At 40.0% G+C, this 17721-nt stretch overlaps 1 long non-coding RNA gene across 6 annotated transcripts in view; it reads left to right on the top strand.

Moving 5' to 3' along the window:
* The window catches only part of LOC140705741 (uncharacterized), a 90587-nt gene that overhangs the window by 42162 nt on the left and 30704 nt on the right, over nt 1-17721 (top strand). For 2 of the 6 annotated variants that reach the window (XR_012085227.2, XR_013540519.1), the window contains exon 2: nt 16760-16929. This is a non-coding gene — a long non-coding RNA (uncharacterized LOC140705741). Of the gene's footprint in view, nt 1-864; nt 16479-16759; nt 16934-17721 lie in introns of those variants that run through there. The other 4 variants (XR_013540520.1, XR_013540521.1, XR_012085226.2 and 1 more) reach the window with 3 other exon arrangements.

The following is a 17721-nucleotide window of genomic DNA, read 5'->3' as shown; positions in this document are numbered from 1 at the left end:
GCACCTTAACAGCATCATCTTTTAAGATTTTAAATAGTTCAACTGGAATGCCATCACCTCCACTGGCCTTATTGTTAGCCAGGCTTTCTAAGGCCCACTTGACTTCACTCTCCAGGATGTCTGTCTCAAGGTCAGCAACTACATTGTCTGGGTTGTCCGGGATGTCCAACTCTTTCTGATATAATTCCTCTGTGTATTCTTGCCACCTCTTCTTGATGTCTTCTGCTTCTGTTAGGTCCCTCCCCTTTTTTGTCCTTTATCATGTTCATCTTTGCATGAAATGTTCCTCTAATATCTCCAATTTTCCTGAACAGATCTCTGGTTTTTCCTTTTCTGTTATTTTCCTCTATTTCTTTGCATTGTTCATTTAAGAAGGCCCTCTTGTCTCTCCTTGCTATTCTTTGGAAGTCTGCATTCAATTTTCTGTAACTTTCCCTATCTCCCTTGCATTTTGCATCTGATGAAGTGGGCCACACTATATATTTATTTTTATTTATTTATTTATTTATTTATTTATTTCATTTATACCCCGCCTATCTAGTCAATTGTGACCACTCTAGGCGGCTTACAACATGCATTTAAAAAGAAACATATAACAAACCACATCACAAATAATAATTTACATAAATTAAGATAGAATAAAAAAAATTTTTTTCCCCAAAGATGGCGAGAAACGGGATATATTATAACAGAAAAAGAAAGTGTTAGGAAGAATGGGGGAAGGCCTGCCTAAACATCCATGTTTTCAGTTGTTTCTTGAAAATATATACTCCAGGAAAGCCCATTTTGTAACAAATTTGTTAGGAGGGGAGACTTGCCTTCCATCAAATCACCCACATACAATAATAGTTCATTGCACAAAGAATTAGATTTTTGTGAAACTTGGTTAAGTGGGATATTCAGAATTGTCTTGGGTACTGAATATGAGCCCCTTGAGTATGACATATGAATATATTTCTTTTCCCCTCTCCCTTTTCAGGTACCATACTGTTCAACCTGAGCATTAATAAATATGAACTATGCTGGTGTATCAGAAATATGTACTTAATTCTAAGATGCACAAATTCTATGCTTGAGAAATGGTGCATTATTTTTTCATACCTAGGCATGCTCTGAAGAACAAAGTGTTGACATTCTAGGCAAAAGCAAAGTAGTTCATGCATAGTATTCTTAGATTTTGCCTGACTTCACAGTGAGAAATAGTTTACACATTTATTAACAAAGACCAACTAAAATCCTTGTTGATTGCTCAAATTAAATAAAAGAAGGAAGCTTCCTTTTTCTACCGCCAGCACTTTTTAATTTCACATTCTCTCCATGGTTGAGAGTATTTAAATTAGATTTTGAGCCAGAAGCATATTTACACTCTTAGCTCCTTTTCTTAGTATTGTGTTTTCCCCCCTCAGACTACTTATAATTAAGCAGACCAAAATGTTTTACTTCTATGTATTGGGTGGATATGAATTTGAAGTCGTTGATTTTTAATCCAGATGGGTGGGTTAACATGTTAATAACCCCTACAATTAACATATAGTCAGATCTGCATGGAACTAGATATCACAAAGGCCTGCAATTGCCTTCAACTTTCAGGAAAAAAAATTGTCCTAGCTGGGTTGTACATGAACAAAACAAAACACCTTATAGGAAAACTATATCACATCACATTCACTTTTAATTTGCATCAGATTGCATTTTGAGTAAAACAGCTAGTTTTTATAATTTTCATCACCATATAAATCTGATGAGTGAGGCACAGAACCCACTGAAATGCAAGTACAGTATGTACTTCAAACTTGCACCTAAATTTTCCTCAGAGTTTTACTTTCAGAAGGTGCCCCTGCAAAACTCCTTATGTGTTTTTTTTAAATTTACCAGGGGACAGATTGGATTTCTTCAGTGTGGAAGGGATTGTCACTCTTGAATTGGCCTCCTCAGCCACACTAGACGCTGTTCCAAGTCCTCCATACAGAGCACATTACCATAGTCTCTCGAGACTGAAGGATGCCTAACCTAACCTAATTTAAAATATTTTTATCCTACCTTTTTCCTAAGAAAGTACCCAAAGTGGCTTACATTATTAAAACCCAGTGTTAAAACTAAAAAGAATGAATTATTCAAATACTAAATGAATTAATAACATTATATTTAAAATGTCAGGTAAAGCATTACTAAAACAGATTTAGAAACAACAAAATGCAAACCATCTTGTTTTAAAATTTCTCCTTGACAGGCAGATACTATGGAAAAGTCTGCCTGAAGAGAAAGCTCTTTGCCTGCTTGTGAAGCCATTTAGGATCTTTATAGGTTAAAGCCAGCACTTTGAATTGCCCTTTAAACATTGGTGATGCGTCGGTTTTCTTCCACATTCCATTTAAAAAACTCATATTCTTTCTTCAGGTTTCTGAAGAAATGTGCAAATTTGAATCAGTTCTTGATTCCTTGGCATATGCCAGATTCAATAGGTGCAGATATTTTTAGCATGGATGGAACCACGTTGTATCTGTTTGCCATGCAGCTGGTACAGATCCTGCCAGGACAGGAAAGAGAAAGAAGAAACCCTGGTCAGATATACTAGGATTCATCGGGACCAAACAACTAAGCACTCAGAGCCGGAGTGGACTTATTTCTCTTATGGACCAATGGGTCTGTTGCCCTTTGATGCCCATTCAAGATTTAAAAACAAAATTTGCAAATTCTTTGCATCAAGTTCATGAAGAGCACATTCCGGGGTGGACATGGTTTGGGGGGGCTGTAGCTCAGATGCCCCAAATCCAATATTTGCTATCTTTGGAGGGAATGGGGGAAAGAGTCAGCTGAAGACTTGCTGTGAGCTTGACACCTATAATTCATGTGGGGGATATTCTACCACTCCCAGAATTCCTGAATCACACAAACCACGAAATTTTGCTGGAAAGTTTGTCAAAGTTTGTGGTTCATGAATAATGGTTTGTTTTGTGAATAGTGGTAAACCATGAATCATAACGAACTACTGTTTTCCAAGTTCATGGCCATCCCTATCAGTGAATATGAACAAGAGGAGAGGTGGTGCTTTTGCTCTACTCTGTGCAAGCTGGTTTTTCACACAATTTGAATACTTGAAAAAATTTGAGGAAATAGCAGTCATTTGGCTTACAGTGAGGTTTTGCTCACATAAGACAGAATGTTAGGCTGCAGGGATTTCCTCTTCACCCACTTAAAGCAGCTTCAACACAGAGGTGTTAGTGGCAGACAGAACTACAGTAGCAGTTTTGGGAGAAGGCATATGAGTCTTTCCTCATCCTTAGTGGTCTGAAACTTGTTAAAAAGCTACCAGGAACATTATATGTTCTCATAAGTACTGTAAGTACTGGTGCATGAATAACAGCAACACCTTATTGTGGATTTTGGTGTATACCTACCTACCTACCTATCTTTGTTTATGCATATACAAAAATATCTAGCAAGTCAACTGAAAAATTCCAAATTTCCAAAGATATTTGATCTTCTCAGCCCCGTGCTATACATAACATATGCAAAGATATATTTTTAGCTCATGGCACTATATTATTTTATGCCATTCAGGATAGCTATGGTGCTCAAGAGCACTGTGTAAATAAGTTACTTTATATAAATGTTATACATATTTGGGGGTCAGCTCCTAATGAAAGCATATATTCCTCCCAGTGACACCAAATTAAATTCTCATGCAAAAGGACACCCTTCCAATAATGAATAAGAAAGCAGTATGAGGAAAGAAGGTGCATTGTTAGTGACATTATGTTGTTATTTCAAGGAAGGACTGGTTTGGTTAGAGGTTGGGTGTCTTTCAAATGTCAATCGTCAGGGCTACTTTAGTTGAACCTGATATCCTCTTTAAGTCAGAATAGGTCTCTCAAAGTGCAGCGTGACTAAAAAAGGACTTGAGATTAAGGTGACCTTGCATGCTTGGTATACTGGAAAAGTTCCAGAGTATGAGATGATATTTCAGTCAGTCCTTTGCATTCTGCAGGATGTCCCTTTGTCCCATGGAAGACTGACATCTTCCTGTGTCTTACAGAAAAGACAAGCTATTGATGAAGTGCTTATTGGTTGACTAGCCCCTTCCTGCTTAAGAGAAAGATTCATGCCAGTGAAATACAGGCATACCAGAATCAGGATGTTCCTCTATACCCCCAGACTTCCCTTTGTTGATTGAAGTAATGTCAGAGGTCTAAACTGCTTACCCATGTCAACATAGGATCTATATCTGTTAAAGCATTTTCCTTGAACAACTGTGGATTCAAGATTACATGGAACATATAAAAGGAGTGTTTGTGCCTAACTTCGAAACAGAAGCCATTAATTCAGTCACTAAGCTTCTGATGGGACATGGTGGCGCTGCGGGTTAAACCACAGAAGCCTCTGTGCTGCAAGGTCAGAAGACCAGCAGTCGTAAGATCGAATCCATGCGATGGAGTGAGCTCCCGTTGCTTGTCCCAGCTCCTGCCAACCTAGCAGTTCGAAAGCATGTAAAAATGCGAGTAGATAAATATGTACCACCTTGATGGGAAAGTAATGGCATTCCATGTCTAGTCACGCTGGCCACGTGACCATGGAAACTGTCTTCAGACAAACACTGGTTCTATGGCTTGGAAACAGGGATGATCACCACACCCTAGAGTCAGACATGACTGAACTAAATGTCAAGGGGAACCTTTACCTTTACCTAAGCTTCCAATCAGAACACTTCTGCTTCATTTACATTTGGACTTCAGTTTCTTTTAGTTGTGAGGAAACTTCTGCTTCATCTCATACTTGAGAGCAAAAATGTAGTGTTCGTAAGGGACTTTGTGTGATACTGCCTTTGAAATTCTGTGGGGGGGGGGAAAAGCTTGTTAAACCCAAATCCTACAGTGGTAGAAGTACATCTTGCTGTAAATGCCACCAGTGAACTGTCAAAGCAGCCTACAAAAAATCTGAAAAACAAAACCACACTTGTATCTAGTACAAAAAGAGAAAAAAAATGATAATAACCTGTGATACAAAACTAAAAGTTTGGGCTGATTTATTTTATGGCCAATTTTGATTCTGGTTTCTGTGAAATAACTGAAATTAAAATGAATTCCAAATCAGAATCAAAACCATGAGAATGAAACAGTGGCTAAAAGCCAGTAGTAGGTTGCAACTACAGTAGTCCCATTGTATCTGTGGGAATTGGGTAAGTTAACTGCACTGGATGGGTCTACTCTAGTAGTGACTCACTATTGGATTTTAGCCTGGCTGAAATCCTGTTCACAGAGCTACATGATGTAAGGCATAAAGTCATGCCAGAGGTGATGACTTTTGGAATTTAAAGAGTCCTCCCCCTGTTCTGTGGCCGGCCACAGAGACTGGCGAAACGTTAGGAAGAACAACCTTCAGAACACAGCCAAAGAGCCCAGAAAACCCACAACAACCATTAGATCCCAGCCATGAAAGCCTTCGTGAATACATTGAGCCTTAGGTCCTTTGTGGGAATTGGAAAATTTTTATTTTTGAAAAATTGCTGCAGTTGATGATGTCATCAGCATTATATAGACCAGCTGTGGGTATAGGATTTCAGCCATCATCTTTACTGGGATCAATATAATCAACAATAATATATTTGAAGCAGGAAATCAGTGCCCCTATTTGGATTAGGATATTAGTTAATTTTGAATGTAGTCCAAACAATTTAAAAAATAAAAATATATATATTTATTCAGTAATTTAAAATAAGATGTGAGTGTATGAGTCCTGGGTAGCAAATTTAGACAGATGATTACACATTGTTGTAATTTTACTTTATATTCCTAATGTGAATAGCACCCAAAAATGGTAAGTGGAAGCCATAATAGAGCTTGCCAGGTGTATTTTCAAGACTATTGGTCCCAGTCAAGGGTCCCCAGATGTTCTTAGAATCATAGAATAGTGATGTTGGAAGGGGCTTATGAGCCCATCAAGTCCAACCCCTATTGGATGCAGGAATACAGATCAAAGGATATATGTCAGGTGGTTGTCTAAGTTTAAAATGCCTAAAATAGCATTTGCCTTTTTTGTAGCCACATCACACTGTTGGCTCATATTCAGCTTGTTATCTATGACAATTCCAAGATCCTGCTCACTTGTAGTATTGCTGAGCCAGGCATTCCCCCATCTTATAACTGTGCATTTGGTTTCTTTTTACAAGGTGCAGTACTTTGCACTTCTCCCTGTTGAATTTAATTATGTTGTTTTCAGCCCCGTGCTCCAGCCTATCAAGATCATTTTGAATTTTGTTTCTGTCTTCCAGAGTATTAGCTATTTCACCCAATTTTGTGTCAACCACATATTTGACAAGCATTCCCTGCACTCCCTCATCCAAGTCATTAATTAAAAAGTTGAAGAGGATCAGACCCAGGACTGAGCTCTGGGGTACCCCACTTGTTACCTCCTCCTAGTTGGAGAAGGAGCCATTAATCATCTCCTTCTGCGTACAATTATCTAGCTAATTGTGTATCTATCTGATATTTGATCTATCCAGCCCACACCTAGTTAGATTGCTAATCAGGATATCATGGGGCACTTTGTCAAAAGCTTTGCTGAAGTCAAGATATACGATGTCTACATCATTCCTTCTATCTATCAGGGAGGTTACCCAATCAAAAAATGAGATCAGATTAGTCTGGCAGAATGAGTTATTGACAAATCTGTGTTGGCTTCTAGTTACTACTGCTTTGTTTTCTAGGTGTTTGCATAGCGACCACTTAATAATCTGTTCCAGACTTTTCCCAGGAATTGATGTCAGGCTGATTGCTTAGTAGTTCCCATGTTCCTCTTCCCCCTCCTTTTTTTGTAGCTAGGGACAACATTAGCCCTCCTCCAGTCATCTGGCACTTCAATTCTGGCATCCACCGGGATTGCAATGTCAATGATTCAGACATTTCTTCATTCTGTTACTACTATGTCTGGTGTGTTATGTTTGAGGTGTCTAAAAGTATGGATCCAGAAATCCTACAAGATCTTGACTTCCTCATTTTCACACCTTCTCTATATGATGCTCCCATGGGTTTTTGGAGGCTGGCAAATTATATTTTTTGCTTAATGATCAGTGCACTAATTTTGCCACTCCATCACGTCTAACTTTGTAATCTATTTGTGTACCTGACCAGTTTCTTGGACTATAACTCCCAGAAATTCTGGCCAGCATAGCTAGTGGTGAAAGCTTTTAGGAGTTTTAGCCCAAGAACATCTGGGAACCCAAGGTTGAGAACCATTGTTCTAGAGAATGTCCCAGCCTAAGCAAGCTTTGCACATTTTTTTTTCCATTTTGTGACTTTTTTGGTGGAAAAATTAACAGAAATGGCTTTTGTGCAAAAGCCTTGTATTTTGTACAAAACAATTGTGTTTTTGTTTTCAACATGTGCAAAGTACAAGCCTTTTAATAGAAAATACAAGATATTTTAACATGGAAACATTTTTTTCTAATGCAACTGCTGGCAAAATATTCATTCATTCATTCATTCATTCATTCATTCATTCATTCATTCATTCATTCATTCATTCATTCATTTGCTGCCTTTCTCCCCAAAGGGGACCCAAGATGGCTCACAATAGCTGTAATAACAGAAAGACATTGGAGGAGGCCAGCTATGCAAGCTGTGTGTTGGAACCACGAGTTGCCACCTGCTCTCCTTCAGCCCTATGAATGGAACAGAATTTCCAGGCGATCTTTACATCATATAGATTTGCATCAGCTGTTTGGATAGGAGTGTCCAGTGCACATTACTTAAGAGTAGAGGATGCTCCTAATCTCTCAGAAGCTCCACTATCCACACCATCCCAGACTTCTCTGTCCCACCACTAATGTCTCAATAGTCTCTGATTTGTCTCAGGGCCAAACTAGACAATAAGAGGAATGCATATTTTGACCTATTAATGTCTTTTGTCTCCTTTGATTTCCGTAGAGATACATGCTTCTGCAGTCAGAGTTATACATTAAACCTATGCTTACTTTCCAATGACCAATATAAAAATAAAACACCAAATGCAAGATACCTAGGTGAGGAAAAACATGGTTCTATGATAAAGGAGAGCCTCTTCTAAAAATCTGTTCAGTATATCATCTTATTTGACTCATAGCAGGGTTTTATCATCTTCCCGATCCTATTCATTGAAATATTTTGCCCTCTATATTTTCTTTTTGACTATTAAAAGCAGGAGAGACTAATGGCAAATCTTTATGAATGATAGAGCAGTGAGTCCTCACTAAACAACACCATGAGTTCATGAAGAACTACCTAATAAAAAAGGCATGAGGGAAACAGAGAAAAAACTCACTGTCTACACCCACTCTGTGCAGTGTAACACATTTATACACACATTAAATGTATGCATAGATTTTTCTTGCCAATATGCACCAGTATGTAATGTTCACAGATGGTGTATCAAGGGAGCACCAATGGCCGGTTACAGCAATTCCTGCACTAATGCACTAATAGGAAGAGAGCTTTTGATTTCACGGTTTAAAACAAAATGACCCAGATATAATTGCTGAAGCTTATTAATTTATTTGTTATGGGTCGGTAACCCTTCACAGACTATAGTGCTTGTTACTACAGGCAGAACCAAGCGGATTAAACCTTTTAGTTTAGCACAGTTTGATTCCTGTATGGAAATTGGAAGAAACGAAGCACTAAATTGCATGTTTTATGATTGTATCTTATTAAGAAACAATTAATATCCAACTTCAGTGCTGCCAATTTTGGGCCAAATGGAAGTAGAAAAAAATGAAGCAAGTCGGATGTTTCAGCTTCACAATTTATTTGTGGTGAGTTTTCCTACTTTTGCTTCCAATCAGCTTTTTAAAGATTAGGCATGCTTCAACCGGGAGAGACTATGGTAACGTGCTCTGTATGGAGGACTTGGACCAGTGTCTAGTGTGGCTGAGAAGGCCAATTCGAGAGTGACAATCCCTTCCACACAGAAGTTAAATACCATCTGTCCAGTGTCCAGATCCCTGATTTTGCAGGTTTCAGGACTGCCTCTTTGCCTCAGCCTGCTGGACAAGTGTCTCTTCAAAATGGGAGTGGTCATGATGCACTGCCTGCCTCCAGGCTGAATGCTCAGATGTCAGGGTTTCCCATCTGTTGAGGTCCATTCCTAAGGCCTTCAGATCCCGCTTACAGATATCCTTGTATCGCAGCTGTGGTCTCCCTCTGTGGTGCTTTCCCTGCACTAATTCTTCATACAGGAGATCTTTTGGAATCCAACCATCAGCCATTCTCACGACATGCCCAAGCCAATGTAGACATCGCTGTTTCAGTAATGTATACATGCTAAAAATTCCAAGTCATTCTACAACTACTCTATTTGGAACTTTGTCCTGCCAGGTGTTTTAAAAACTGTGTCGGAAGCAATGCATATAGAAGGTGTTCAGCTTCCTCTCCTGCCATGCACAAAGGGTCCAGGACTCACTGCAGTACAGGAGTGTACTCAGGACGCAGGCTCTGTAGACCTGGATCTTGGTATATGCTGTTAGTGTCTTATTAAGCGATACTCTCTTTGTGAGTCTAGAGAACATGGTGGCTGCTTTGCCAAGGCGTTTATCCAGCTCGACATCTAGGGAGAGAGTGTCGGAGATAATTGAGCCAAGGTACACAAAGTCATGAACAACCTCCAATTCTTGTGTGGAGATGGTAATAGAGGGAGATGAGTCCACACCCTGGCCCATATTGATTGGCGGTTGGGTAACCGAATGATGATTGGTTAGCATGATTACTATGTTGTGGAAATGTGGGTCTGGTGAGAATAGAGTTGAGATTTGATAGTCTAGAGCAGTGATCCCCAACCTTGGGCCTCCAGATGTTATTGGACTTCAGGTCCCAGAAATCCTGGCTAGCAGAGGTGGTGGTGAAGACTTCTGAGAGTTGTAGTTTAAGAACATCTGGAGGCCCAAGGTTGGGGACCACTGTTCTAGAGAGAGAGAGAGAGAGAGAGAGAGAGAGAGAGAGAGCAGAAAAGAAGAGTTGAAATTTTGCTACATAGGGAGAGAGAGCACGAAGGAAAAGTACAGATATAACTGTCTAGAGCAGTGGTTTCCAAACTTGGGTAACCCAAGTGTTCTCAGACTGCACCTCCCAGAAACCTTGGCGAGCACAGGTAGTAGTGAAGGCTTCTGGATATTGCAGTCTAAGTACACCTGGGTCACCCAAGGTTGGAAATCACTGGTCTAGAGGGAGGTATCAGAAAGTTAGAAGAGAGAACTGAGGGGAGTTAGAAGACTTTCTGAAAATAGTCTTTGGTAGAGTATATGATCAGAAGTCTGGCTATAGTAGTTAGCATATGCATGTAAAGCCAGACTGAGGATCTGTAATCTAACTATTTTGAAACTTAAATTCTGAATAAATATACTTAGAACTTACTGTTGGTTTATTCCTTATCATTTGTATCCAAGAAGCTATCTTTCCTCTTCATACCTACTATTATTGGTCCTTAAATAAAAATCCTATTTGATTGTTTGAACCAAACTCTCCTCATTATTTTATGTGGAACTGAGAATAAGGAACCCAGACTACTAATGAACAAAAAAAAGAGCAAAGTCATGTAGACTAACACTTTGCCACTAGGTTTTCAGGCATTAAAGTGTGTAAAAAAAAGATACCTGAATGGTGCATTCAAAAACTTGAATATTGTGTGACCTAATGTAAAAATTATTGGAAAGTTCCATGTCTCCCGGTGTGGGAGTGTTACACCAGCTATTAAACATTTCTCAGAAAGATACAAAAAAGCAATATATTTACAGCTCATTTCTTCTACAAAAACATACACAAAATCTACCAAATTGAAATGGAACAGATCAGTGCCATGAATAGTGTAATATAATGCACAGTACTGATAATACATATACAAAATATGTAAATTGTGGCAGGTATAGGATTATGAAATTACCAGACCTTTATTTCAAGAGTTCAGTTGAAAGGAGGAAAAAAACAATCCTTGTTCTCGACCTATTTCTCCATTGACACTGAGGAAGAAAAATAGAAAGGTTATGGGCCATGTCCACCAAAGCATTTTGCTTGCATTTCATTTCTTTAACCAAGCCTCAGAAAAATATCTATTACAGTATCTAAGGAATGCCATAATTTTCCACAGCTTGACATCTAGAGAGAGGGTGTCAGAGATTGTTGAGCCAAGGTACACAAATTCATGAACAACCTCCAATTCTTGTGTGGAGATGGAAATAGAGGGAGGAGAGTCCACACCCTGGCCAATTACTTGTGTTTTCTTCAGGCTGATTGTAAATCCAAAGTTTTGGCAGGCCTTGCTAAAACGATTCATGAGTTCTTGGAGTTCTTCAGCAAAGTGGACAACAACGGCTGCATCATCAGTGAAGAGGAAGTCCTGTATGCATTTCAACTGGACTTCGGTCTTCACTCTCAATCTAGAGAGATTGAAGAGCATTCCATCTGATCTAGTCTGGAGATAGACACCTTCTGTTGTAGTTCCAAAGGCGTGCTTCAGCATGACAGCAAAAAAGATCCCAAACAGTGTCAGTGCAAGGACACAGCCCTGTTTTACTCCACTTTGGATGTCAAAGGGATCTGATGTTGGGTCACCAAATACTACAGTACCCTTCATTTCCTCATGAAAGGACCTGATGATGTTAAGGAGTTGAGGTGGACATCCAATCTTGGGAAGTATTTTAAAAAGGCCATCCTTGCTAACCAAATCAAAGGCCTTTGTGAGATCTATAGAGGCCACAAAGAGTGGCTGTCGTCGTTCCCTACATTTCTCCTGCAACTGTCAGAGGGAGAATACCATGTCAGTGGTGGATCTATTAGCTCGAAATCCACACTATGATTCTGGATAGACTCTGTCTGCAAGCACCTGGAGTCTCTTCAGCACAACACAAGAGAGATGCCATGGTAGTTATTTCAGTCACCCCTCTCTCCTTTGTTCTTATACAATGTGACAATGTTTGCCTCCTTCATGTCCTGTGGTACTCCACCTTCCCTCCAGCAAAGACAAAAGATTTCATACAGCTTAGTGGTGATGATCTCTTTACAGCACTTCAGTATTTCAGCTGGGATGTTGTCCTTTCCAGGTGCCTTGCCAGAGGTGAGGGAATCCAAGGCCACTTTTATTTCTGCTAAAATTGGTTTGCTGTTCAACTCTTCCAAGACAGGCAAGCACTCGATATTATTTAGTGCCTCTTCAGTTACTACATTCTCTCAGGAATATAGCTCAGAGTAGTGCTGCACCCAGCATCCCATCTGCTGTGCTCGGACCTGGATGATCACGCCTGTAGCAGACTTCAAAGGAGCAGATTTCTTCTGTACGGGACCTAAAGCCTGCTTGATATCATCATACATTCCCTTGATGTTACCTGTGTCCACTGCTATCTGTATCTGAGAACAGAGCTGAAGCCAATCATTGTTCAAACATCTCCTGGCAGCCTGTTGGACTTTGCTATGAGCAACTCGAAGAGCCTGCAAGTTGTACTCACTAGGACAGGCTTTGTATGCTGCTATAGCTCTCCTGTTTTCCTTGATGGCTGGTATCAGCTCCTCTGAATGGCCTTCAAACCAGTCTGCCGTCTTTTTGGTCTTCTAGCCAAATGTGGACAGGGTGGTGTTATAAACAGCGTTCTTGAAATGTTCCCATCATTCAGGTGCATTTGCATCAGCCAGGCCTGGAAGGTTTTCCTCAAGCCCTTGGACAAATTCTTTGATTGCGAGTCTTGCTGATGTCAATATGTGGTCTTCCTTCCTTTTTTGTGTGATACAATCTCTTTGTTCACAGTTTTACTCTACTACACACCAGGGAGTGATCTGTATCACAATCAGCACTCTGGTAACTGCACATGATCATAATACTAGGAAGGCTCGAGCATCTAGTGAGGATCAAATCGATCTGATGCCAGTGCTGCGATCTTGGATGTCTCCAGGAGACTCTGTATTGAAGCTTCATATTAAAGAATGTGTTGCTGACACAGAGACCATAATAACAGCAAAACTCCAACAAGCGTTGGCCATTTTTGTTCCTTTTCCCAATGCCAAACCAGCCGAGACAAATGGGCCAAGAATTGTGATCAGCACCAACTCTTGCGTTAAATTCTCCAAGAATGAACAGTGGCTCTCTCTCAGGATTTTTTTGATAGTAGCTGCCAGTTCGTCGTAGAATTTGTCTTTGACTTCTGTTGTGGATGACAGTGTTGGTCCCGCTGATGAGTGGAGCTGCAGAGACAGGATTCTTTCACTCCCCACTGTAGGTAGAACAATGGATCTCAGCAGAATATTTCTGACCGCAAAGCCAACACCATGTTCCCTGGTCTCATTTAATATTTTTCCCTGCCAGAAGAATGAGAAGTTTTTTTCTTTGGCAATCTCGTCTCTTGCAGGGCAACAATGTCCATCTGCAATCTACTCAGTTCCATGTTGATGACAGCTGTCTTGTGCACGTTGTATTTTTCCTGAAGGTAGTCAGAAAAGCCAGGGGTCATTGTCCGTACATTCCAGATGCCCAACTTTAGGGCAGAAGTTTTCTCATGATTGTTGCATGGTGCAGGGTTATTGATCTGCTTGTCGGCTTTCACCCTAAACCCCACACACCCTGTGAGGTTAACAGACCATGGCGAGGTAGCACCTTACTGGCTGGGGACTGCCCAGCTTAAGGTGGGTGGTAACTACCTTGTGAAACGCAGTTACCTCTCCCACCATTGGAAATTGCCCCTGGCGTCATGCTCTACACCAATCAAGCAGACTTATAACTGGTAATTGCTACTTCCCGTGTTGGCTGGAGTGTCCTCTCCAGAGCACAAAGCCTGGGTAAAATAATATGGAAGATAGGCTGTTACCCAAGCAGCAAATCCCCCCTCCATGTGATTGAAATAGTCCATTGGAAAGGCAAGGGCCAGTACAACTGGTTCCAGTGACGTCGCAGGAGTTGCCAGAATGACACGAACTGCCTCCGGGACTCCGGCTCCGGATTTTGCCTCAAGGTTAACTCCTGAAGGCTTTTCCATCAGTGGATATAGCTACAAGGCAGTGGAGGTTTGAAATTGGAGTTTGCCTTCTCCTAGATGGGGTGCCTTCCAAGGCTGACGAGCCCCACCTATCCCCTTGTTGGTTTGTTTTCAATTGATTTTAAAAGTAAATTTTAATGTTTTCAGTTAATCTATTTATGTTCTTAATAGCACTTGACATTCATTTTAATATTAGCTTCCTTGAGGCTCAGTTTTGGGATGAAAGGAAGGTTATGGATTAAATAAATAAATGTGGATTTGAATTTGGAGCTGACATGCAGGGAATGGGTAAAAAGGATTTCAGAACAGGGTGGATGGTAGTAGCCCTCATCAATATTTCTGCCATTTCTCTCGACCATCTGAAGTTTCTGAACACTTTTCAAGTGGAGCCCCATGTAGAATGTATTAAAGTGTTACAAAATGGGTAAACATGTGTGCGCATGCATGCATGAGTGTGTAAAAGAGTAAAAGCCATGAACTGTAAGAAAATTGGTTTTTTTGCTTCCTTTAATTGAGAAACATTCAGACAGACCATTTTTCCTTTACCAAGACTAGGCAAATCTCTCCAAACGTATAATCTCCACACATCTGTCTTCTTTGGAGGGCAGAAAAGCGGAGGAAAGAAGAAAGGCAGTTAGCAAACAGTCATCTCAAGGACTTTGCAGCTATGGAAGAAACTCCTCTTAAGCTAGTAATAGGGTCCGAGCATGCTTCCAAATGTTACCAAGTGTTAAAAGGAGAAGCATTCAAGGTTGTATTCCTCTTCTTCCATCAACAAGATACTCCTCACAATGTCAAAGACTGGTTCCAATCCATAATGTTAAGAATTTGTGCCTGCATGGTTATCTCACACCTCCGGAGAGTTAATTCTCAAGACTAATTTCGTACATCCTCTTCACTCATACCAGCAAATCAATGATTTTAATCTTAGAACAAGGAGAGGTGAGTACTAGGAATGCTAATTTTTCCAGATTAATTGGTCTAAAATGAAACCATGTTATTTTGTGAATGCACTCTCTGTCAGAGTCCTCCCCTCCCCTATCTCTTGAGTTAATTTTTGTCTTGACAGAGTTTCCCCTACTACTAGCATTTTTCATCTGCCTAATGGGAATAATTACAACATGCTTCCAGGGCAGTTGCAAGGGTGGATGTAACATCATTGCAAGTCTTTTCTGAACAACTATGTGCTGTACAAATGGTTGTTTTTAATTTGTGTGTGTTCTAATTGAATGTTCAAACTGCATGTATGCGCAAAAGAGGAGAAGGAGCATGTTAAATTAAAATGAAAAGTACTTTTTCTGTACTTTTGAAGTATTTCAAACTACAGCCATGGATTCTGAAATAATCCATCATTTTGTCTTGGATGTTTCTAAACGCTTTCCAGGAATGCAGTCTTATGCCTTGTTACTTGGGAATAATACAACCTAGCTTTCTTCTGGAAAGCACATATATATAGCATTAGTTTCTATGGACAGAACTATAAACTGCTTTGCTGATGGCTGGGGAGTGATAGGATTTGGTGGAGGTTGTTCTACTGTCTTCCATATCAACAATCTCAGACACATTGGTACAACTTCATAGGAACACTTCGCTGTTTTACATGTTCCACCAAGTAAGATATACCACTCACAGTTCAGGGATGAAATGGGTGTGACACGAGTGAGAAGCATACTTTTATGTTACCTTCTCCTTTTCCCCTGACCATGTTAATGTACCTTTGGTAATAACTTTACATGAGCTCTGGATCTGGGAAAAATGACTTTCCCCCCATTGAATTTAAAGAAAGGGCAAAATAAAAGAAGAACTAGCTATCCTTGGACCAAACACACTTATACAGTTGTAGCTTTGACACTGCAAGGGCACATACTATTTATAGTTCATTCATACCCAAGTGTTAAACCTCTTACTTTTGTGGGGAAATAATAGTGGTGTTCAGTGCCTTCCGGGGGTAATGCACCAACACAGTGCCTCATCCTGGTGAAATATGACATCCCAAGAGTAATAGGCATGGTAAGGTTGAGAAGCATACTTCATTTCTGTAACAAGTGCTTTAACAACAACAACAACAACAACAACAACAACAACAACAACAACAACAACAACAACAACAACACTAAAGTGCATATTTTCACAGCAGTCCAGTGGCACTCTATGATGTGTAGACAGTTTAGCATTAGCAGTTGCTGGGGTGGTGAAGTGGTGATGAGAGAGATGGGCAGACTTATAGGTGGGACAAAATTCAACCCTTCCCCACCTCCTGCCTGTCATGTGCCTCACTGTGACATGATGGGCATGCCTCTGAATGAAGAGATACTCAGTCTTGCAGTTCAGTGGTGGCTGTGAATATTCTGGATAACGGTGCTGCATTTTAATTTACCCACTCTTTTCCAGAACAGCCAAAGATAATTGTACACTTCCATCTATCATTAGAAGACTGATGGACCACATCTAAAGCCCAAGAACCTTCTCAGGTGCAGTTCCAGATGTTTTAAACAAGGTTAGGAGGAAGATGCCCACTTCAGTTTTCCTCTATCTCTGTCCTCAGCTTCTTTGCACTAGGAATGAATTAGAAGAATTTACAAGCATTTTAATATTTCATATTTGGGATGGCAAGAACTTACTATTTTAAATATGCAAGTTAATGATGGGGTAAATTTACAAATTTGCCAATCTAGGGAGGTGAAACCAAGTGTTTCGTTCTTAAAAGTCTGGATATAAATCACTGTGTATTCATCTGTTTGTGTGGTGCTACATTCTGGTGACCTCTTTTTGTCATAGATCACCATCATCATCTTAGAACTACAGAGCTGGAAGGGACCCTATGGATCATTGAGTCCAGCCCCTCTAAGGAGACACAATGCGGAATCGAACTCCAAACCTCTTGCTCTGCAGCCAAATCAGTGAACTATCCAGCTGCTGATGACTCACCTTTAACAGCCATATTACAGGCAGGTACAACATGATGCTCTTCATACTGGAAATAGCTGTGCCTGTTGAATTTCACCACTGCACTTGCAGGAGCCTTTTGTTTCTGTTCAGTTTTGGAAGAATTTACCAAACGTATAATTTTTTCAATAAATGAGATGGAAATAAATTTAAATTTAAAATAAAACCAAATTTGGTTGACAAAAATGAAACTGGAAGATTCAATCATCTCTACTGTGCACTGCAACGATCTTAATTTTTACATTTAGTCAGAAAATAGACAGAGGCCATGACAAAAGCCCTGTTGAAAATCTTACTGGTCAAGCTCCTGATGTCATAGATGTAACAATGGGAAGACGATAACCTTCCATCTATACGAGAATGAAAATGACTTACTGAATCTTTCTCCTCAATATTACGCTGTAGTCAACAAAGACCTGGGCAATGTTGATGCCTAATATAAGACTTTGATGGAGAAAGGATATTGTGTAAAATTAAATGACTGTTCCATTTTTTACAGGATCTGGGCTATTACACACGGCTGTAATGCTTTCTCCAGATCAGAATAAAGATGATGCATTTGTCTAGGCCAATAAAATTGAACCCTACGGGTGATTATTTCACTGAAATAAATTGAGACTTATTACAGGATTGTAACTAAGGAGAAGCTGGTTTAGGACAAAGAACAAATCAGTTTCAACCTTTGGCTTGGCATTCTGAAAAAAGTCCAGGTTACCTTAGATTACACACATAGAAGTTTTCTCTTTTCCTTCTCTCTCCTAAATACTGACATTTCAATTCTTCCCTGCCTTCAT

This window comes from Pogona vitticeps, chromosome 1 (assembly GCF_051106095.1).
Source record: "Pogona vitticeps strain Pit_001003342236 chromosome 1, PviZW2.1, whole genome shotgun sequence".
In the NCBI taxonomy this organism is placed as follows: Eukaryota; Metazoa; Chordata; class Lepidosauria; order Squamata; family Agamidae; genus Pogona; species Pogona vitticeps.
Note: the sequence above shows the minus strand (reverse complement) of the source record. Positions and strands in the feature narration are given on the sequence as shown.